At 37.5% G+C, this 24521-nt stretch overlaps 1 long non-coding RNA gene across 3 annotated transcripts in view; it reads right to left on the bottom strand.

Annotated features, from left to right (window-relative positions):
* The window catches only part of LOC131825031 (uncharacterized), a 69404-nt gene extending 47662 nt beyond the window's left edge, over positions 1–21742 (bottom strand). For all 3 annotated transcript variants that reach the window (XR_009351095.1, XR_009351094.1, XR_009351093.1), the window contains exons 1-3: positions 18462–21742; positions 5338–5441; positions 4456–4549 (exon numbers count right to left, since the gene is read on the bottom strand). This is a non-coding gene — a long non-coding RNA (uncharacterized LOC131825031). The remainder of the gene's footprint in view (positions 1–4455; positions 4550–5337; positions 5442–18461) is intronic.
* Positions 21743–24521: the final 2779 nt, after the last annotated feature.

The following is a 24521-nucleotide window of genomic DNA, read 5'->3' on the forward strand; positions in this document are numbered from 1 at the left end:
AGTGTAAATTTCAAAAACAAAAAGATGGGGTTTTTTGGCCTAAGGTATTCATTTGGTATCTTCCCTAAAAAATTCTTCTTTCTTAACTGATAATTTCCAGATATAATGTAGAACAAAGAGTCCGTCATTGCGGTCCTTAACATTTGGGGGAAAACAGACCTCTCTGAGATTCTGACAAAAGCTACAGAGCCTACTCTATATAATTAGTTAGGTATATATACCAACATTTGTACACAATGTCAAAGACTTTATGGAATACAGTTGCCTCAATAGAAGTAAAAATCTTAGAAATTATGATCAAGATTTTTCACAGTAATGTATAGGCTAATATCAGTAGAGAAGTTTTTTTATTACAAAAATAAGCTCGATAAAAACACATGGTAACAATTTTTTGCAGATTCAATTAAATTGTGGCTTCTTTCATAACCTAGCTGGAATGGTACCAAAAAATGAATTCTAGATGCTTTCTTAAGTTGGTAGTCCTTTAACATCTGAGGTTATATTTCTATAAATATATTTCTTTGGTCTCAGAGGCCATACATTCACTAGAAGTCATCTGTATTTTACATGAGTCTATTATGTTCATAGATGTCAGTGCATACTTTGAAAGTGGGAAAATGAGTAAAGGAAACCTCATTTAAAATTGAGCGGAGAAGCCCTGCAGGGGGCGTTCTCACACACAGACCGTTAGTTGCAGCCTGCATAACAACCAAGAGGGAAGATAATCCTTATCTTGACAAGGAAGGACGATTTCCACACAGTAATTTTATCTCCTGCTTTTAAGAAAAAGAAAGATCTCTCCCAGCCCTGGCAACAATACATTAACCACCATTTACAGTGAACAAGAAAACTCCACAACCTCAAACCCTTGTTCTTCTCCAGTGAATTTTTGTTCAAAATAACCCTCCCCATTTCCTCCTAAAATATAATAAAACCGGTCCTTCCCTTTGTTTCTTCAGACTTGACTATGGTTTGTCATAGCTTGCTTGTTCCCAATTGCAATTCTTCTGCTGTTCCTAAGTAAACTCCTTTTGCTAGTAAAATAACTGACTGTTATGTTTTTAAGGTTGATAAAAAAAATAAATAAATAGAATGTTCTTGACCTGCTGGAAAAATAGTTACACAAGTACGAAAATGAAACTCTGGAAGGCAAATAAGAATTTTCTTTTTACATCAAATTTATATACTTTGGTGGATAAATGGCATTTGGGAAAATCCATTCATTTAAGTCAATATTAAGTTAGAAAGAGACATAACAGGACAGAAGGAGTTCCTGTCCTTTTGCCACTGTAAGTGAGAGGTATACATGAGGAAACGACAGATATGGCACAATGTGGTATGAACCATGATGGGGAAGGACACGATAGCAGGAAAACCCAAGAGAAAGCTCAGGGTCTCTGGACCTAGGCTTCTGGAGACCATGTGTGTATTTGACTTGATTCTAAGTCTTATGTGCAGCATGAAGACTGGCCAACAGAATGGCACATAATGGAGATTTTGTGTTGAAAACTGATTTTTTCATTGAGGAGGTGGTGATAGTGTATATGTACAATTTATGGAACATCAGGGCTTTTTGACTCATCAGTACACTTTTATAAAATTTGTTATATAAATCTAAAGACCAGAAGAGAGGTATGAACTAATATGGATTTGGAGTTGATAGAGACTAAAACCAGCATGTGGATAAAATTGTTCAGGGAGAGAGTATAGGGTGAGGGAAAAAGAGCGAGTGAGAGAGAGAGAGAGAGAGAGATCAAGGATGGGCTGGAGCATAGGTAACACTAAAATTAAAAGATAGATAAATACAGAAAATCCCCAGAAATGTAAAAGCAAAACCAGTCAAAGAAGGAAAGTGTTTTGAAATAAAGGAGTTGTCGACCCAGTCAAATGCCAAGAGAGGTCAAACGAGTAAATTTCAAAGCATTTTTAGGTTTGGAAACCAGAGGGTCATGTGTTACCTTGGAAACAGTTACTTCAGAGAAGTGATAGGTCTTTGAATTAGGAAACAGAAGTCAGATTGGGCTTGTGTAAGTAAAGAATGGTGATAGTAGGTAGGGGAGGAAGTGGAGAAGGCAAATACTGACATATTTCAAGAATCTTCTATTCCAATGAAGGCGACAAAGGCTCTGGTTATAACTGACCCAGACATAAATAGAACAAATACTGCTTCAGATTTTCTTTCATGTGATTATTTAAAGGACTGCACAAAGCATTTCACACAGATGTAAGAAATTCCTGCCAGTAAGGGCAGGTCAATTAAACATTACAATGAATTACTAGAAATGGGTTGTGGAATCACCTTTTCTCTAGGTTTATCTGCCCAAATTACTTGTGAAATGTGCCTGAGGGTAAGGAGATGAAGCACCTAAACCCTGGAGACCCCTTACAACTCTGAGCCTTTAGCTTTTTTTTTTTTTTTTTTTTACTTTAATTAGCCTTCTGAAAAGCAACTTAGAAAGGCCAATGTAACAGTTCTCAGATTCTTCCTAGTTATAAAGAATAGAAAATATGAGGGGAAATATTAAACAGAGAGAACATACAAGCCCTCACTTTTTCCTTACCTATAAATACTTAAACAGTTAAAATCTACTATAATTTTCCCCATTCTTTCCTTGCCATTATTGTTTGGCTCAACTTAAATAATTGGTTTCATTGAGTGAGTTCTCTTGTATGCTAATGTATGCAAATATAAATGGATTAAATCAGCCAGAGAATAAATTAGGTGAAAACTTTTGTTATCCGGCCCCCCTTTTTTTAACTAAACGTAACAATTTTTAAAACTGGAAACTCTCAAATGTAGCTTTTTTTCTTTGTTTAAACTAGTAGATTATCTACTCTCCTTTCCTGACACCCTAACAAAAGGGAACGCTCCTTCTGAGAGAGCCCCTAGGGTCTCCTACTTTGGTAAACCCATTTTACTTATAAACAAAAATGAAAAGTGAAAATCCTGCCATTTGGGACAAACTGGGTGGACCTTGAGGCCATTATGCTAACTGAAATAAGTCAGAGAAGGGCGAATATTGTATGATTTCACTTAGAGGCGAAATCTAAAAAAGATGAACTCAAAAAACAAAGTAGAATGGTGGTTAGCAAAGTCTAGGGGGTGAGAGAATTGAGCAGATGCTGTTTAAAGGTACAAACATGGAACTGGTAGTTAAGTAAGCCTGGAGAGCTCATGCACAGTGGTGCATTAGAGTCAACAATACTGTAGCATCATCTTCAAAGTTACTGAGAGATTAGATCTTAATGGTCCCCATCACAAAGGAGAAATAATTATGGGATGTAATGGGGAATGTTACCTTAAAGCTTTGTTAGTAATTATATGCAATCCATAAATGTACTAAATCAACACTTTGTACATTTCAAGCTTATACAGTGTTATACGTCAATGACATTTCCATTAAGAAATGCATGGAATAAAGATGATCATATGAGAAAAAATCTATTTCAATTCTTTTTCCCTTATTCTTTCGAGATGTCTTGGTGGCAGGGTCACTTAAGGCTGTCCGTGTAACCGAGTAGGTAGAATGCACATCTCCACGTGCCTGGGCAAAATTTCAGATCCCTTCTAGATTCAGCCTTGTCATCGAAATGAAGAACTCATACAACAAATGGACAGAATATTGTTGCTTACTAATTCCACAAATTCCTCAAAGCTGTTCTCTTGATAAATGTATGACAGCAATCAAAGAGAAAGCCCCAAAAGAATAGACAAATTCTTAAGAAAGAATGTGAAAAGAATCTTTACCCTGGGAGCTCACATTCTACTCCGTGGTGTCTCACTTTCACTTACTGAAAGAACTGCTTGTGTCTGGTCACATGTTTGTTTAATGAAGTGTCTGGCTTAAAATGAGTTAATGAACCTTTGTGGAGCAAAATAAGCAATACTGCTTTTTATGTGAATAGCAAGCTGATTATTCCTTCATCTCTACTTAACTGTAATATAGTTTGAAAGGTTTATGTCACTAACATATTAGAGGTGATTTTTTTTAAAGATTTTATTTATTTATTTGACAAACAGAGATCACAGGTAGGCAGAGAGGCAGGCAGAGAAAGGAAGGGAAGCAGGCTCCCCATTGAGCAGAGAGCCCGATGTGGGCTTGATCCCAGGACTCTGGGATCATGACCTGAGCCGAAGGCAGAGGCTTTAACCCCCTGAGCCACCCAGGCACCCCTTAGAGGTGATTTTGACTGAATATTAAGATGCTTATCATACATTTTTTCAGAATTTCTAGGCCAGTTGTTGTTTTGTTTTGTTTTAAGAAAATATTTGAAAGCAGATCACATCAAATTTTTTTGTTTGAAAGAAAAGAAGGCATCTGAAGTCTCCCCACCGGGCCTCACTCGAGCCCCCAAATCCTACCCTGCCCTTCACACCTCAGAAATCCCAGAGGCCTGTTCTTGGGACATGAGGATTTCCCATATTGAAATACACTGATCTAGGTAGTCCATTACCTTCTCACATTCCTCTCTTCTCCTAGATTCCAGTATGTTATGCCTCGAAATTGCCTGCAGCTGAACAGCAATCATAGAAGACTGGAACCAAATTCTATACAAAACACACACAGCAGTTTTAAAATAAAGGAAAAATTACAAACTGAAAAATCAGTTTGTTGTGATTAACTAAATTAAATTAAATATATATATTTAATTCTGTCCCACAGCATCTAATGCAAAAGATGTTAAAAGCATGTGAATTTCCTTCCTTCTTTTTTTCTTCCCTCAAGTATTCCCTCTTTCATCAAGCGATGCCCCCAATTTTTTTTAAGATTTTATTTATTTATTTGACAGAGAGAAAGCAGGGGAAGAGCAGAAGGAGCTTCAGAGGGAGAGAGAGAAGCCAAGTCCCTGCTGAATAGGAAGCCAGCCCATGTGGGGCTCGATCCCAGGACTCTGGGGTCATGACCTGAACTGAAGGCAGACACCTAACCAACTGAGCCACTCAGGCACCCCTCAAAGACCATTTTCTACAGAAAATTTATACCCCTGGTTGAGGAAACACAACAAAATGATTCTTACTGTAGAAACAATACCATAAAGATTTCTTCTTTAAAAAAACAGAACTGGGGGCAGGACACCCTGGGTGGCTCCCTGTTCACTGGGGAGTCTGCCTCTCCCTCTCCCACTGCCTGCCGCTCTGCCTACTTGTGCTCTCTATCTCTCTGTCATATAAATAAATAAAATCTTTAAATCTTTAAAAAAAAAAAAAGAAGAAGAAGAAGAAGAAGAAGAAAAGAAAGAAAGAAAGAAAGAGGAAGGAAGGAAGGAAGGAAGGAAGGAAGGAAGGAAGGAAATGGTCTTTGAAAGAATTTTCAGATGGTGAGGTTGGGGACCTACAGCATATTGATGAGACAGCTCCACTTTCTGGATTCCATCTGTGACCCTCGTGATGCCATGAAATGTGAATTCAGAGTAGCTCCTTTTTCTTGATCATTGTGACACTGTAAATGAAAGACACCATGCATGGAGTCTAGTCAGGTTCCTCATTCTGAATTTTTACTCAAACATAAGGCAGGAACCCATCACCTTGCTGGTGGCTCAGTACACAATGTTGCCATGAGTAAGAAAAGACTACTCACATTGTAGACATGGCAGATTTATATATTCATTATAACAATTTGTCTGACAGATGAGAATAAAATCCCAATTCTTTTTTTTTTAGAGATTTTATTTATTTATTTGACAGACAGAGATCACAGGTAAGCAGAGAGACAGTCAGAGAGAGGAGGAAGCAGGCTCCCTGCTGAGCAGAGAGCCCGATGTGGGGCTCGATCCCAGGACCTTGGGATCATGACCTGAGCCGAAGGCAGAGGCTTTAACCCACTGAGCCACCCAGGTGCCCCTAAAATCCCAATTCTAACAAAATCACAAAATCTCTAAAGATAGGAGTTACATGACAGATATCTTCCTTTTTCCCCTAAAAATCCATTCTCTGACCATCTCCACTTATACCTATTCTGTTTTCTGCCCAGAGAAAAGAATTTACTTATTCTACAAAACAGAGCTTTCATGTCTTCTGGCTTCTTGTCACTGGCCAGTGAAGAGGCGGGAGATGAGAAGGTCCAGGGAAGGTACGGTCAGAACAGCTATCTGCTTATCTCATCCCTCTCCCCGCAACCAACCCAACGGGACTGTCTCCTTCTATCCCTACTATATGACACACACTGGTCCTTGGGGGCCGACTGGTAAACTGAAGTGTGGTCATCTTGGGTCCCTGAAGCCACAAATTTAAAAATAATGTTTTTGTAAATAAAATTCCTGATCTGATTCTATTTTGAAGGTGGCATCTGTTTGTTATTGGTACTCAGACTCCCAGGGGTCCCACCTTCAATCACATAGAGGCAGTGCACGTGCTAGCCCTTCCACGTGTTCATGCTCCAAATCCAGGGCCTTAGTTCCACTGATTACATGAGTCCATACTTTCTCCCTCATAGAAGAAATGGAAACAAAGGGACAATCTGGGATGAAGTTTTATGAGGAATAGGACTCTCCTAGAAAACCTAGCACACATGCTTATGTTTGTATTCAATTTAGAAAGAAATAAAAATTCTTAGACATTCCTTTTTATGTGAAAAATACCACTCAAAACTACAGAACAAAAATCTTGATTTGATCCTTATTTATAATGGTTAGCATATAAAACATAAACATCAAACCATAAAAAAGTTTAAAATAATGGATTTTATAATCTAACCTCCAATCCTGGTCCCCTTTTCTTTTTAACTATTTAATTTTTCTCCCTTTGGATGCATATCAGAAGATATTTTTAAACTATTTAAAATGGTTCAAAATCTGTGGGACACAACAAAGGCAGTCCTGAGAGGAAAATATATAGCGGTACAAGCCTTTCTCAAGAAACAAGAAAGGTCTCAGGTACACAACCTAACCCTACACCTAAAGGAGCTGGAGAAAGAACAAGAAAGAAACCCTAAGCCCATCAGGAGAAGAGAAATCATAAAGATCAGAGCAGAAATCAATGAAATAGAAACCAAAAAAACAATAGAACAAATCAACGAAACTAGGAGCTGGTTCTTTGAAAGAATTAATAAAATTGATAAACCCCTGGCCCGACTTATCAAAAAGAAAAGAGAAAGGACCCAAATAAATAAAATCATGAATGAAAGAGGAGAGATCACAACTAACACCAAGGAAATACAAACTATTATAAGAACATACTATGAGCAACTCTACGGCAATAAATTTGACAATCTGGAAGAAATGGATGCATTCCTAGAAACATATAAACTACCACAACTGAACCATGAAGAAATAGAAAGCCTGAACAGACCCATAACCAGTAAGGAGATTGAAACAGTCATTAAAAATCTCCAAACAAACAAAAGCCCAGGGCCAGACGGCTTCCCGGGGGAATTCTACCAAACATTTAAAGAAGAACTAATTCCTATTCTCCTGAAACTGTTCCAAAAAATAAAAATGGAAGGAAAACTTCCAAACTCATTTTATGAGGCCAGCATCACCTTGATCCCAAAACCAGACAAGGATCCCACCAAAAAAGAGAGCTATAGACCGATATCCTTGATGAACACAGATGCGAAAATACTCAACAAAATACTAGCCAATAGGATTCAACAGTACATTAAAAAGATTATTCACCACGACCAAGTGGGATTTATTCCAGGGCTGCAAGGTTGGTTCAACATCCGCAAATCAGTCAATGTGATACAACACATCAATAAAAGTAAGAACAAGAACCATATGATACTCTCAATAGATGCTGAAAAAGCATTTGACAAAGTACAACATCCCTTCCTGATCAAAACTCTTCAAAGTGTAGGGATAGAGGGCACATACCTCAATATCATCAAAGCCATCTATGAAAAACCCACTGCAAATATCATTCTCAATGGAGAAAAACTGAAAGCTTTTCCGCTAAGGTCAGGAACACGGCAGGGATGTCCATTATCACCACTGCTATTCAACATCGTACTAGAGGTCCTAGCCTCAGCAATCAGACAACAGAAGGAAATTAAAGGCATCCAAATTGGCAAAGAAGAAGTCAAATTATCACTCTTCGCAGATGATATGATACTATATGTGGAAAACCCAAAAGACTCCACTCCAAAACTGCTAGAACTTATACAGGAATTCAGTAAAGTGTCAGGATATAAAATCAATGCACAGAAATCAGTTGCATTTCTCTACACCAACAGCAAGACAGAAGAAAGAGATATTAAGGAGTCAATCCCATTTACAATTGCATCCAAAACCATAAGATACCTAGGAATAAACCTAACCAAAGAGGCACAGAATCTATACTCAGAAAACTATAAAGTACTCATGAAAGAAATTGAGGAAGACACAAAGAAATGGAAAAATGTTCCATGCTCCTGGATTGGAAGAATAAATATTGTGAAAATGTCTATGCTACCTAAAGCAATCTACACATTTAATGCAATTCCTATCAAAGTACCATCCATCTTTTTCAAAGAAATGGAACAAATAATTCTAAAATTTATATGGAACCAGAAAAGACCTCGAATAGCCAAAGGGATATTGAAAAAGAAAGCCAACGTTGGTGGCATCACAATTGCGGACTTCAAGCTCTATTACAAAGCTGTCATCATCAAGACAGCATGGTACTGGCACAAAAACAGACACATAGATCAATGGAACAGAATAGAGAGCCCAGAAATAGACCCTCAACTCTATGGTCAACTAATCTTCGACAAAGCAGGAAAGAATGTCCAATGGAAAAAAGACAGCCTTTTCAATAAATGGTGCTGGGAAAATTGGACAGCCACATGCAGAAAAATGAAATTGGACCATTTCCTTACACCACACACAAAAATAGACTCAAAATGGATGAAGGACCTCAATGTACGAAAGGAGTCCATCAAAATCCTTGAGGAGAACACGGGCAGCAACCTCTTCGACCTCTGCCGCAGCAACATCTTCCTAGGAACAACGCAAAAGGCAAGGGAAGCAAGGGAAAAAATGAACTACTGGGATTTCATCAAGATCAAAAGCTTTTGCACAGCAAAGGAAACAGTTAACAAAATCAAAAGACAACTGACAGAATGGGAGAAGATATTTGCAAACGACATATCAGATAAAGGACTAGTGTCCAGAATCTATAAAGAACTTAGCAAACTCAACACCCAAAGAACAAATAATCCAATCAAGAAATGGGCAGAAGACATGAACAGACATTTCTGCAAAGAAGACATCCAGATGGCGAACAGACACATGAAAAAGTGCTCCATATCACTCGGCATCAGGGAAATACAAATCAAAACCACAATGAGATATCACCTCACACCAGTCAGAATGGCTAAAATCAACAAGTCAGGAAATGACAGATGCTGGCGAGGATGCGGAGAAAGGGGAACCCTCCTACACTGTTGGTGGGAATGCAAGCTGGTGCAGCCACTCTGGAAAACAGCATGGAGGTTCCTCAAAATGTTGAAAATAGAACTGCCCTATGACCCAGCAATTGCACTATTGGGTATTTACCCTAAAGATACAAATGTAGTGATCCAAAGGGACACATGCACCCGAATGTTTATAGCAGCAATGTCCACAATAGCCAAACTATGGAAAGAACCTAGATGTCCATCAACAGATGAATGGATCAAGAAGATGTGGTATATATACACGATGGAATACTATGCAGCCATCAAAAGAAATGAAATCTTGCCATTTGCAACAACGTGGATGGAACTAGAGCGTATCATGCTTAGCGAAATAAGTCAAGCAGAGAAAGACAACTATCATATGATCTCCCTGATATGAGGAAGTGGTGATGCAACATGGAGGCTTAAGTGGGTAGAAGAATAAATGAAACAAGATGGGATTGGGAGGGAGACAAACCATAAGTGACTCTTAATCTCACAAAACAAACTGAGGGTTGCCGGGGGGAGGGGGTTGGGGAGAAGGGGGTGGGATTATGGACATTGGGGAGGGTATGTGATTTGGTGAGTGCTGTGAAGTGTGTAAACCTGGTGATTCACAGACCTGGGGATAAAAATATATGTATATAAAAAATAAAAAAAAATAAAAAAATAAAGTATTAGAAAAAAAATATTCAAATATTTAAATATTATAAATATCTGAAAATATTTATAAAATTATTCTGAAGCATGTTTATTCAGTTTCCTGAATTACCCATTTAAACAGTAGCAATTGACTCCTAACAATATCAAATTAGCTCTTTAATCAAATCACACTTTCTGGGCGCCTGGGTGGCTCAGTGGGTTAAAGCCTCTGCCTTCAGCTCAAGGTCATGATCTCAGGGTCCTGAGATCCGAGGCCTGCATCAGGCTCTCTGCTCAGCAGGGAGCCTGCTTCCCCCCCCCAACCCCCCACCCCACCCCGCCTGCCTCTCTGCCTACTTGTGATCTCTGTCAAATTAAAAAAAAAAAAGATTATATTAATCAAATCACACTTTCTTTCACCACACATTAAATACATAAAGATACAATTGCTTTTATGTTCCCAAGATATCTATAATTTACCTTTTGTTATTTATCCATAACCATGTCCTCTGTGTTTTATCTGTAGGATTATACAAACTGAAGACCAAAAATACTGTTTATAATATCAAGGCATATAATACTGCAGAGCCAAGCTGTATGTGGGGAAAAAGTACCTTAAGCTACTAAATACATGCCACTAAAGAGAAAATATTATCAGCAGCAAGGTCAAATTAATTCTCCTCAGACATTCAATCAATTGCTTAAAATATTGCCACCTGAGCGTGCTTGTTCCTCCATCATGAACCATACATTCAGCTATATATAATTTAAAATAAGTGAGAGTTAAAAATGAACCCTAAATGATACACAAATACAGCATTATTTATGTTAAACTTCCAATGAATTTATTAATCTTAGGAAAAACTGATAATGAGAGAAATCATGGTTTCAGGAAGGTTACCATGGTAACAGTTTGGCGTGGTTTCCATGGTAACAAAGAGTACAGCTGAGAGGCTCAAAGAATCACAATTTCCTTTGATTGGTAGATTCTCAAAAATGATGATTTGGAAAGTGACAGGGGATTAAAAAAGAAAAAGATTTCCCTCATGAAGAACAAGACATTAAGTGTAATAATAGCACATTGATGGTCAGACACAAGACAGGCCTTTGAAATTTAATGAAACATCCCTTTGCTCCTTCATAAAAAAAACCTGGACAGAATCTCTCAATTTATAACAGCACAAAACTGTGAATCAAAATCACTGCTCCTAATTAACTGGCCAAAATATGTTAAATTGTTTATAAAGAACTTTTAAGAATTAGCATTAAAAATACTAGTTTACTTAAATCATAAATGACCCAAAAGACTGAAATAAGTACTTTTGACATCTCTGAATTATGTTGTGGGATTTAGCAGGAAAAACAAGTATAATAGAAATATAGTTATAAGGGCAGTCAGAATTTCAGAGTCAGAGAATATCTCTGTAACTAGTTGTAACTCAGTCATAACATTTTTTTCAACTTGCTTTTCTTCTTGACAAGTAAATATTAGTACTTACTATCAAAAATTACACAGAAATGGAAAGCTACCAAGGTTACTGGTTAGGAAACTATGGTTTTAAGATCTCTTTCTGTGCCTTGAATCCCATGATTTTAAAATATTTTCTTTGAAGGGCATATTGAAGTGTTGCTTAGTCAGGGTTAGAAAAAATGTAAACAAAAGGTTTATATAGCCCCTCCCTACCACATCAGAGTCTCATAAGAAATAAGAAAAATATCTAAGACTATTCATTTAGATTTCCCCAGCGAGAAGGATGTTTGTAAGAAAAATAAAATGAATTCTATTTCCCAGAATTGTGTCCAGCCAGGAGGCAAAGCAGTCAAAGACAAGGAATTAAAAAGCAAGGCAGATTGTCTGGGAAAAGGGAATGAAGCCTAGTGAAATGGCTACACCAAAGGCCATGGGTCTACACACCTTAACTGCAGTCTCTTGTTCACCTTTACCATGCAGTGTCCCAATCCCTTAAACTCTAATGGCCACAGGCAGTACACTAATCATTCTGGAAATTGTGTGGGCAAAAGCAAGTTTCCAGCTGTATTTCTGTCTCAGTGGTTGGGAAGTATATGGCAATGGCTGCTGGAGGAAGTGACAAGAGAACTAACCTGCCTAATCATCTCAGAAGCAAAGGAGGGCTGTAGGATCCCACTTTACTTGGTATGGAAGGTTATCCACCACAGAACAGAAACGGGATACATAGCAACTTAGAACACTGAAACTTGATACAAAATATTTCACAAAAATGGAAAAAGGGGCCCAGAGACCAAAGCCTCTGAATAAGATATCACAGAGTCCAGGCTGAATTCTCCTCTTGACTTTCATGATCAGATGCTACATAAAAGTAACAGATTGCAAAATAGTGAGAGTTGAACTGAAGCTCTGTGAATTTCATATCAGGTTGGAAAGGAAAATCATCGAGGATTTATCCACACTGCATCAAAGGAATCAGAAGGTCATGACAGAGATGGATGAAAGAAAGAAGCATGTTAGCACTGCAAAAGGCTATTGAAAGGGTGGAAAAAAAAAAAAAGGAATAAAGTGGGGAAGAGAGAGAGAGATGAAAGAAAGGGAGAAAGGAAAGACACTGGTGGAAGCAGAGAGAGGAAGAAACAGTTGTGTAAGTAAAATGAAATTTTTAAAAAAACAACTTTTAAAGAAAAAGTCACCCAAGAAAGAAAAATATCTAACTGCTTTTGCCAAAGAAGAATTTAAAGAAAACACAGATCCAAGATATCAATATACTAAGTTTACCATGGTAAAACAGCTTAATAATAGGAAAATGGAGAGCTAAAAGACCAAATTGAGGGAGCAGAAACAGCATTACAGAACACAGAAATCATCTGAAACTAACAGGTAACTCAGGTAACTAGATTAAAAGAAGTTATATAGAAAAATTAATAATAGGAATGATAATAGATTCTTGAGACAATAATGTGAACACAAGAGAAAACAAAGTGCTTAAAACAATTAAAAGGAGGTAATAAAACAGAGCAAGTGAAAATGAAGAAACCTAGGAGAATACTTGTGTCTGAAGTGGAGACCAACAACTAATGGAACAGAAAAAAATGTTCTTAAAAGAAATTTTCCTTACATAAAAGAGTATAGGAATGCAAGGATCAAAGGATTACATGCTTTCCTACAGCACTGCGACAAAACAAACAGCCATCTAACACGTAATAGTCAACTTTGTGAAGTGCGAGGCTAAAGAAAGAATTCTTCAGTCATGTAGGCAAGGAAAGCAAGGGATTTACAAAGCAGGAAATGCCTATTGTCTTAGGACAACCACATAAATATTTAAAAAAAAAAAATAGAAGCAGAATCTACAAAGTTCTAAGGGGAGATGAAACATAACTCATGAGTGTTATACCCAGCCAATCTGTCAAGCAAGTGTAAAGACAACAGAAAGAAATTTTCAAATATGCATGAATTCATAAAACACAATCCCAGGAGCCCTTTATAAAAACACAACATGAAGACACATGTAGCCACCAATCATAATACAGTGAAACTATAGTAAAGGGCTAAGCATTGAATGTTTTATATATAGAACTAAGACCAAATGTTATTAAGCTACATAGTTATGGAAAATAACTTTATACTTTATTATATACACATGACCAATATGTAAAGTTAGGCTCTAAAGAATAGAAATAGAGTCTATAATTTTCAAGCCAAGAAAGGAAAAGAAACTGCTGGACTTCTGGGGGATGGCGGTTGTGTAAGAATATTATATATGGTGATTAGTAAAGACTTTGTCTAAAAGTGATATTTAGGCAAAAACGTAAATGAGAAGAGGGCGTTAACCTGCAAATATCTTGCAAAAGAATATTCCAATTAGAAGGAATGTTTTGAGCAAAACTAAAGGAAAAGAATCCCAGATATGGTCTAGAAATAACAAAATAAATAGAGTAAATAGAGTGAATAGACTAAATAGATTAAAATGAATAGATTAAAATAGACTAAACTAGAGTGAATAAAGGGAAGAGGATCAGATGTGACAGATGGTACAGGGTCTTTCTAGATCATTCCAAGGTTTGAGGAGAGGAGTGATCTGATCCTATGTTTTCAAAGGGTCATTCTTGCTGTTGCATTGAGAATTAACTACTGGGGACCAGGGTAGAAACAGGGTCCATTTATGAGACTACCATAATAATCCAGTCCTATGATTATCGTGGCTGGACTAAGACGGAAGTATGTTGGTAAGAACTGGTTGGATTCTTGATAGATTTTGAAGAAAGGGTCAAAGAATTCCCTGTATGAAACAGAATGTGTAAGTAAAGAGAGGAATCAAGAATGACCCACAAGATTTGGCCTAACTAGAGAGGTAAAGATTATCATAGACTAGATGGGTAAAGCAGATCAGGAGTTCAGTTTGAACCTGAGTCTGAGATGTTGTTTTACAAGTACGCAGTTCAGAAGCATAGCCTGAGCTAGAAATATATTTTGGAGTAATCACATGTATAAAAGATATGGGGGAAAATGATTAAGGATTTAGGTTTGGAGTACTCCAAAAAAGACATTTGAAACAGGAGGTATCACCAGCAAAACAGACCTGAGTAGTGATCACTTAAAAAAAAAAAAAAAAAAGGCTAAAAAACCTCTTAAGGAAAGTGTATAAAGGAGAGGGTATGATCAACTCTGTCAAGCACTGCCAGTAGGTCAAGCAAAAGGAGAAAAGGAAAAACAGAAATTAATGACTGGGTTTAAGAATATAGGAATTACCTTCAACCTTAACAAAAGTAGTTAATTGTGGAATGGTTAAAGCCAAAGCCTGCGTGGAGTGGTTTGGGAGGACACAGAAGGTCAGACATCACAGGCTGCAAATACAGAAATTCTTTTGGAGGAGTTTTGCTATGAAAAGAAGCAGAGAAATGAGCTATGGCTGGTAGAGGAGTGGGTCAAATAAAGAAAAATTTAATGTGGAAGTCATTATGGCAGTTTGTACAGTAATGCGAAGAACAAATACTTGATATGAGAGAGAAAGGAGGAAAATACTAGTTAAGGGTCCTTGAGTTTGCAAGAGAGGCTGAGATGCAGTACACACTTGCAGGGAGCAACGTGGATGAATTATGTATGGCCACATGGAGGAAGACAGACTCTGTGCACAGGTGTTGTTGGCAGGTGACTACCTATGGTAGTGGGAATTTCTTTTATCTTTTTTTTAAATTAATTTATTTATTTGACACACACAGAGAAATCACAAGGAGAGGCAGGCAGTAGATCAGGAAGTAGATCACAGAGAGGCAGGCAGAGTGAGAAGGGGAAGAAAGTTCCTCGCAGAGCAGAGAGCCCGATGTGGAGCTCAATCCCAGAACCCTAAGATCATGACCTGAGCTGAAGGCAGAGTCTTAACCCACTGAGCCAACAACGTGCCCGTGAAGTCATCTTCTGATTGCTCCCATTTTCTCAGTGAACTTGGCTGCACAATTAGAAGCTGAGAACAAGATAGGAAAAAAGGCACTGATGCTTCTTTGAGAGAAGGTATGAAATAGTCATCCAAGAGGATCAAGGAAATAATAATCTGGCAACATTGAGAGCCACTTGATTTTGAGATCATAAATATAAAAAAAAGTGAAACTAAGAATCATTTTTTGGTGTCCTTTGTATGTGTTTAGGTTCAGGCCTAGAATAGAAGAGTTGGACTGAGCCAGGATTTTTTTTTTTTTTTTTGGCCAAGTGGGTATTATGAAATAAGAAATGTGTATATTCAGGGATGTAATTATAATAGTTCTCCATGGAATTCAGGCTGGATGAGCAAGAGAATGAAGACATCAAAGGGAAGCAATGATGGGTAGGATTGAAGGCGCTGGTGTATCAAAAGTTTGTTTCCGTGAAAGTACCGGAGAGAATGAGCCAGAAACAGAGGACAGGCTACATGAATTTGACATTATGGAAGGACTGCACTTACTAGTTATAAAAATAACTAAGATAGGGCGCCTGGGTGGCTCAGTTGGTTGAGCGGCTGCCTTCGGCTCAGGTCATGATCCCGGACTTCCAGGATCAAGTCCCACATCCGGCTCCCTGCTCCTTGGGGAGTCGGCTTCTCCCTCTGACCTTCTCCTCTCTCATGCTCTCTCTCACTCATTCTCTCTCAAATGAATAAATAAATAAAATCTTTAAAAAAAATAGCTAAGATATACCTGTAAAAGATACATCTTCTTTTAAGGTAGACTGAGGTAGAATAGGAAACAAGATCACTGGAGGAAGGTAAAAAGGCATTAAATTGGGGGGATCATTTATGTGTGTATTCTATTTTTCAAGATATAAGATAGAAATAGCGTTGGAAAATGTGACAGAGAGCCAAGGTCCAAAATCATTGAGAAAAGAAAAGCAGTATCAGTAAATCCCCAACAACTGAATAAACTTTGTTCTGTTCTTTCTTTCTTTTTTTTTTTTTTAATTAAACACTTTTGCCACTACTTATGCCAGTTAATGTGTGTATACCTAATAAATTACTTCTAATAGCTATATGCTATTCCACAGCAGGTATCTATCATGTTTTGCTTATACATTGTCCCAGTTATGGACACCTGAGTTGCCTTCAACTGTTCACTGTCATGAGTGTCCCTTTATGGACCTGTGGAAGAATTTCACTGAAGTACGTACTTTAGTATATAATCAAATACTACCAGCTTCCTCTCTAGAGTGCCAGCACCAGTATAAACACCACACCAGTTAAAAATTAGCATGTTTCCAGGACCTAAAGATCCTCTTGTAGGTCTCTGCCTGTTTACATATTTTTCTCTCCTCCCTAAAGGTAACTACAAATCTGATATTTGCTGTATTTTTTTTTAAAGTAAAGTTTTAGTACCTCTGTGTGCCTTTGGTTTAACCTCTTTCAAATTTTATAGAAATGGAATCACCCTACATAAGTTTTTTTGTGTGTGTGACTTTCTTCTTGTATTCAATGTCATGATCGAAATAAATACACATATTACATCCAAATAGCTGCAGTTTATTCACTTTATGTGTAATATTTCATTATATAAGTGTGAAACTATCAATTTTTTTGAGTGAACATTGCCGTTGTGCTAAAGGGGGTCACCAACAGGCTATAATCTCTGGGTGACCTTCAAGCTAGTCCCTGACAGAAGTTCCCTCCCCAGTCCTTGGAATGTGCCTCCTGCTTGCCCTCCCCACAAGACCCTGCCCCAGCAACACAGTCTTGAGAGAGGAAGGTATTGAGACCATCTGGATGGTATAGGTGACTAGACCCAGTTAAGACCTCTATATACACCTAAGAATCTGGCAGGAAGGTGCAGGGATCTACTCGTCCTGCAGTAGCCCAAGACAAGCCTTGCAAGTAAATTCCATTGCTTATTCAAACTACCACCTACCAATCAGGAGTGGTCTGCCTCTTTCTTTGGTCTCTCCTTACTCTCTGTGGTAGGGCACCAGTTTACCAACCAACGTTTTTTTCCAATTTGGGGTTATAATGATGGATGCTTCTATGAGCATTCTTACATATATCTCATGCTGTAGATGAGCAAGTGTTTCTTCGGGGTTATATACCCCTATATACCTATATACCTAGAAATGGAATCGCTAGGGCATTGAATATGTGTCTCTTCAAACATATTAAATAATGTCAAACTGTTTCCAACGTATGGTAGCAAAACACATACTCATAAAAGAGTTAACATTGCTCCGTGTCTGGCATCACTTGGTAGTGTCAGTTCTTCTAATTTTTGCCATTCTAAGCAGTATATAATGATATCACATTCTATTTTTCTCTGTTTACTATTGAAGCTGAGCACAGTACAGGTCTGTTTGTATAAGATTTCATAGGGATAGATAAAGATATTCTCATATTATAAGCATATTTTTTTGACCTGAAAATACGCACACAAGAGTTCACACTAATTATCTGGGGAGAACAAACTGGTGTGGGAAAGAAGATAACCTTTATTTTATAATTTCCAGTGTAACCTGAATTTGTTTTCCATATCAATGTGCTACTTTTATTTTAAAATATGTAAATTAAAAAACTGAAGTTCAAAATTATCTTAAAGCTTATATGTATTTAAATAAACAAATAAGATTGATAAACAACCTTTCAGCTGCCACCAGCCAAATCTTTTGCTGGAAAAATACACTAGGAGTCTCATGTCCAATACAGTAATTACTAGCCACATGTGGATACTGAGCCCTTGGAAATTGGAGAATGCCACATGTTGAAATTTTATGTTTGAAATAGCTGGTTAAATAAAATATATTATTTAAATTAACTTCCCCTGCTTGTGAATTTTGATGTAGCTTCTAGAAAAGTTTAAATTACATATGTGGCTCAAAATACATTTATATTGACAAAATATATTTCTGTTGCAGTAGAATCTACTTAGTGACCTGAGAAAAACATGACTAAGGAGAGTTCAAAAGAAAAAAACAAAATCACGCAAAGCATAAATATACTTCACTTAGGCAAACACAGAGTTATTTCTAGACATGCCCCAAACACCATAGCTTACTTGTATAAATCTTATTCAAATCACAACTTGAAGTCAGGAGCATGATCATAATTCTCATCCACTCTTCACAGTTCCTACATTTGTCTGTAGGCAAAATAACAGAAAGAAGATGGTCCAAACAAGAGACAAGGCTCTTGGTGACTTGGATTCCATCATTCCTGCAGTTAACATTCCACAAATGCCCACAACAGGTCAGGCCCTGCATGAGGCACCACCAACAAAAAGAAAGGATGCGAGTTAACAAAAACAGGCCTTCCTTCTCCACCCCCATTCAGCCAAGCAAAATTCTCCATGTCCAATGGAACGCACCCCACTTTCAGCCACCACTTCGCAAAGCATGCATTTAAATGCAGGAACATTCTCTGGATGATTTAGTCTATGCAGAGCAGCAGAGGAAACACTAAGCACGCACTATGGAGCATAAATTAATGGACTTTGCCTATATGGTTCATGGATATTTGTTGTAATCATTATCACAGTTTCTTGGGAACAGTGCTCTTGGGGGGGGATCCAGGCTTGCTGGAGCTTATTTTCACAGCTGGGAATGCAAAGGAGAAGATGTGCTGCAGAACCCAGCGTCTGTGCTCTAGCTGACGCTGAACTGCAGCCGCACTTGCGGTGCATGTTATGGCTGCTGTCAGGGGAGGCAGCTGTATGCAGAGCACTGCTGGGCTGTCAGCTGCAGCGACCGAAGGCTTTGGTGCAGGATTTTGGTGATGGCTGACATGCAGGCAGATGTTGGGAGGACAAAGTGACCACAAGGAGCAAGGTACAAGGTAAGTATATGTAAAATAATGGTAGAAGTCAAGAGATTTTCAAAACGACGAAGTAGCTGTTGGTGGGGAACACTGAGGTCTCTGAAGATTTTTAACATTTTAATTCTCCTCCATCTACTTTGTAGCTTCAATTTCCCTCGCTCTCTCTCCCTCTCTCCCTCTTTCTGTCTCTCTCTGGCTCTGTCTCTTCAACTTCCTCTCTCTCTCTCAGATACACGCATAAACATACCTCTTGAAGGACATCTAAATAAGTAGTTGTTGATATGCCATATATTTGTACAAGTTTTCTGCTTGTAATTTAATCTCTTTTCCTAGTAATATACCCTGGAATGAAAGAAGCTGTCAGAATTCCCCCTACTTTAAGACTCTTTAAAGGAAAAAACCATTATGGACTATTAAAAGTTTGCATTATGTATAAGAGATCAGGCAAATGCCTGAAGACAAAGCACAAAAAACGCAGGATACTTCAAAGAACTCCATTCTGCTTAACTTAGTTCCAACTGAAGAAAATAAATAAGGCTGAAAATTTAGGAAGAACTTCTATACACAAATTAAACTTTTGCTTCTGCCTTGGGCTTTACCATCTACTGATTATGGGGGGCCATCTGTCCCAAGGAGTCTGTGCACAGGACTCTAAATGAGGAGTCTTTTCCATGTCATCTTGGTGAACGCGGACCCCTCTAGATCTGCTCCAGAACCAGCTTTATCTTACTTTCACAGATTCTTCTCTGTATCCAGGATCCTTTTCCTTTTCTTCTAATCCTCTGGATCAATATCTTTTTAAATATGCAGAATGAGCAGGGGTAAGAAATGCACCTTTTATTTATTTATTTTTAAAGATGTATTTATTTATTTGACAGAGATAGATCACAAGTAGGCAGAGAGGCAGGCAGAGGGAGAGAGAGAGAGAGGGAAGCAGGCTCCCTGCCGAGCTGAGAGCCCAATGCGGGGCTCGATCCCAGGACCCCGAGATCATGACCTGAGCCGAAGGCAGCAGCTTAACCCACTGAGCCACTCAGGCACCCAGAAATCCACCTTTTATTAACAGCTAAGAGGCATGATCCAGTTTACTATCCTTTCATTATTTAAGAAAAAATATCTTACTGGTATTATTTTCCCTTTTTAAAGGAACAGAGGAAAGGAAAATTAGATGTGTATGAAACAAGGAATTGCTCTTTTGAATGATGCATTATTGATTCCAGTTAGTTTCACTTTTCAGAGAGGATAAGTTACACCATTTTATTTTCAAGAGGTTGTAACTTACTCTTAGTTTTAAAAAATAAAAAGAATATTGCAATCCTATATTGTGATACTCCACTGGCATACACAATCCCCCAGTGAAGGCCATATCATTACAGCTGAGTATACTCTATAATGCTATGCACATAGTAAGAAGTTAATACATGTTTATTGGATGAATGAATAAAGCATTGCCTCAAAAGGACAGATTTGAATAAGTTTGTAATGAAATGCACTTTGATAGAAAATTCACAAAGTATGGATAAATGGCTACAGAAGTAGGAGGTACACATACCTAGAAAAGAACATTCCCCAAGTTTACATTAATAATGTTATTGTTCTAGCCAGTTATTCGTAAAATTTGTTATTAATTATTCTTACATGGTATGGTATGATGGGAATAGCTGAAAATACAAATACATGCAACAAAAGTGTTCACATTACTTAGTTAAAATGTAGTTCAGACTTCTAGATGTTGACTTCTTATATATCAGTATTTTGGAGTCCCTAGTTAATTCCCCCCTCTACTACCCACACCAATGTTAGAAGGACTATGTGGAAATGGGAGCACTTACCAATTACTGTTGGGAAGGTAAATTGGTACAAGCTCACTGGAGGTCAATTCTCCAACGATCTTTAGTGATACTTAGTAATTTCTTAGTATTTGCTTAGTACTTGGTAAATTCTGTAATGATTCTTAGTAAAAATTAGAATCTTCATACTCCATAAGCCAGCATTTTCATTTCTTGATATATACCTTCAAAAGACTGCCATATAAGCCCCCATGCTTAAGTGGGTAGAAGAAGAATCAATGAAACAAGATGGAATTGGGAGGGAGACAAACCATAAGTGACTCTTAATCTCACAAAACAAACTGAGGGTTGCTGGGGGGAGGGGGGTTGGGAGAAGGAGGTGGGATTATGGACATTGGGGAGGGTATGTGCTTTGGTGAGTGCTGTGAAGTGTGTAAACCTGGTGATTCACAGACCTGTGGGGATAAAAATGTATGTTTATAAAAAATAAAAAATTAAAAAAATTTTAAAAAAGACTGCCATACATGTGCATAAAAACCATTGTCTTATATCATGGAAATAATCAAAATTCCCATTAAAAGGACAGTGGCCAAAAATGTAATAATATAAAATGTAATAAAATGTATATCCATAGTATCCATAAAAAGAAATAACATTAATTATAATACATGATATATGATATAATACATGAATCTATATAAATATTACTGAAATTAATTCCAAAACATATTTTATTCACTTGAAATTATGTTTTCTAAAATTCCTTATAATAATGAAGTTACATTTGCTTTTAACCAAATGCTAAAAGGGAGTGGTTAAAAGCAAATGTAACTTCATGTATTATAAGGAATTTTAGAAAACATAATTTCAAGTGAATAAAATACGTTTTGGAATTAATTGCTTTTAACCAAATGTTAAAAGGGAGTGGTTAAAAGCAAATGTAACTTCATGTATTATAATGAATTTTAGAAAACATAATTTCAAGTGAATAAAAATACGTTTTGGAATTAATTTCAGTAATATTTATATAAATTAATTAAAAATGATTCCCTCTCATTCCATATGTATGTATATATATATATATATATTTGATTATGTAGGTACATACATATATATATGTTTATATGTGTATGTATTTAATTTTTAGGAATACATAATTTCATAGTAAAACAAAAATAACCATGAAATATTCCTAAAGCTAATTATTCTCAGTACTTGGTCCTTGGTCCTGCCCCAGACCTATAGGCTTATATGCTACTCCATTCCTCATCCGTTCCCCAGCAGATGCTGTCTGAAGCATGATCCTGTTTTTGTCATAACGGGGAGCTTATCTTCCACTAGATAGATTTAATTAATGTGTAGTCTCTCCCTTTCTACTGAGACAGTATTTTGGTGAGTCTCTTCAGACATGAGAATTTGAGTCAAGTATCTAACTATTAAATAAATAATGGGGAAACTTAAAAGGATGTAATATTGAATAAACAGATCTTTGGGAAGATCTCTGATATGTCCTGCAGAAAGGCCATGGGTAGGGGATGATTTTATATTTTTCCGTTTCCTTTTGGCTGGAGCTGAAGTTGGGGGTGGGTATGGAGGCCCTTCTTTTAGAAGGGACAAGGACAGGTGGGGCAGAACATCCTGAGAAAAGGAGAATGTTCAAGCAGCAGAGCTGCAGAACAAAGGCTCAGGAGAGGATTGTGTCCTAAGAAGGGGCAGGCCCATTGACTTACGTTTTCTGATACTCATTTTTAAGTCTCCTTTTTTGTACGAATGCCACTGTGTGGTCTTCAAGCCCCGGGTTATGTCTTTTGGACACGCCCACCTTGTATTGGCTGTATTTCGTGGCATCAAACCAGCAAACCAGAAAGCTGCAGCCTGATAGCAAAGGGAAACTGGTTTTAATGCTGCTTGAAACAGTCCAGGGCTTCAGAGCACACAGAGCAGAGAGGTGGATGTGAGGGTTCTGTGTGCTTCTGCGGAGGCAACAGGTGCCAGGAGATGGGGAGGGGGATTGAGGGCGCCATGCAGCTGGAATTGAAATGACAACAGCAAAGACCGCAGGAGAGAAGCCGAAGCCAGTTGGAGCAACACCACCTGGCTACAGAAGCACTGAACAGTAGGACACTCGAATGTTCCAGAGGTCCATCAGGACGATTTGTGAGCCTCTATTTGAGAAAGGCTGGGAAACATAAAGGAATGGAAGGTGGGGGAAACCTCAGATTGGTATCTGCTGGGTCTTTGGAAAGAAAAAACAGTGTCTGTGCTGTTTTGGGGAGGACAGAGAGAGAAAGAGTGAAGAAAGAAATGGGCAGTCCCTACACTACACCAGGTTAAGTGACCTGGATGTTCTCCCTTGCAGGTTAAATACTGAAAGATTCCAGGAGTCAGTCATATGGCCATATCCACGTACATGGATGGTTGGACTGTACAGGCCAAAATACATATTTAATTCACTCAGATTCTCATTCCAAAATTGGTGCTCTGTGGAAAATCAAATTTAATTTGTTCATTATGGCCATAAATTAAAACATCAAGTTTGATAGTGTTAAAACAACTTAGTTTCTTTGGAATAATATTTCTTCAAATGCCCATAAAAAATAGTAAGAAATCTAGGAAACATATAATTTAATGAAAATACTAATCATATTGGGGCACTTGGGTGGCTCAGTTAATTAAGCCTCCAACTCTTGATTTTGTCTCAGGTCATGATCCCTGGGTCTTGAGACCTAGCCCCTCTCAGCTGGGAGTCTGCCTGACAGTGTGCACTCTCTCTTTCTCTCTCTCTTTCTCTCTCTCTCTCAAATAAATAAATAAATCTTTAACAAATAAATTATATTTATTCACCTTTTCTGCAAGGTAAGTCTGCTTGACAGTGTGCACTCTCTCTCTCTCAAATAAATAAATAAATCTTTAACAAATAATTATATTTATTCACCTTTTCTGCAAAATGACAAGTCAGGTAATGGCAATTCTTCAACCCCAAATACTTCAAAACAGTCACAACAATAAAAAGAAATATCTCTTTACCAATAATAACATAAACTTTTGGCTATCAACAAGCTGTGAGGCTGACTACAATTTTTCATCATGCTCCATGGCTTATCAGGTCACTTAGCTATTTTTAGAAGTAGACAGTGTTACTTATAATGTAGCATATCTTGAAAGTTCAACCTTTGCAAATCATGCCATCCAGGGCAATTGTCACCTGCATTGAGGAAGATGAGCTGTCGAGTCAAGGTGATAATGCTTTCTTTTCTCCCCCAGTATACAAGGTAGTTAAATATCACCTGTATGTTTCCATTAACTTTGTGAGGTTATTGAAGGTTTGTATTTTCAGATTCCTCTGACTTAACAAATTCAATTAGAAATGAAATCATAGATTTACTTATTATACAAATCATAAGGAATAATTCTCTTCTTGCTTCTTTGCTTTTGGGGGAGGGAATGTGAAGAAATCCTGAGAGAGAAATAATATTAAAGTTAATTTTCAAAATATAAAATTTTGTGTTTAT

This window comes from Mustela lutreola, chromosome 2 (genome assembly GCF_030435805.1).
Source record: "Mustela lutreola isolate mMusLut2 chromosome 2, mMusLut2.pri, whole genome shotgun sequence".
Lineage (NCBI taxonomy): Eukaryota > Metazoa > Chordata > Mammalia > Carnivora > Mustelidae > Mustela > Mustela lutreola.